Raw genomic sequence first — 242 nt, forward strand, 5'->3', positions numbered from 1 at the left:
GCCGGCTCTGTTATCGAAACGGGCATACTGATAACACTGTGCCGTGCGAATGCTTCGCTTTTCTATCGTAGAATAAAAATTTAGCAGTTTGGGATTCCGTGTATAATTCCCGCGTAAAAATCCTATAAATCGGGAAATTTTCGAACCTAGCTTTTCGATCAAATTCTCGGGGAATTTTTTTTAACAAAAGTATAAAGTGCTTGCTCGATTCCTATAATTTCGTACATTTTATGAGAAATTGC

The sequence above is a fragment of the Apis dorsata genome, unplaced genomic scaffold, assembly GCF_000469605.1.
Source record: "Apis dorsata unplaced genomic scaffold, Apis dorsata 1.3 scaffold_104, whole genome shotgun sequence".
Lineage (NCBI taxonomy): Eukaryota > Metazoa > Arthropoda > Insecta > Hymenoptera > Apidae > Apis > Apis dorsata.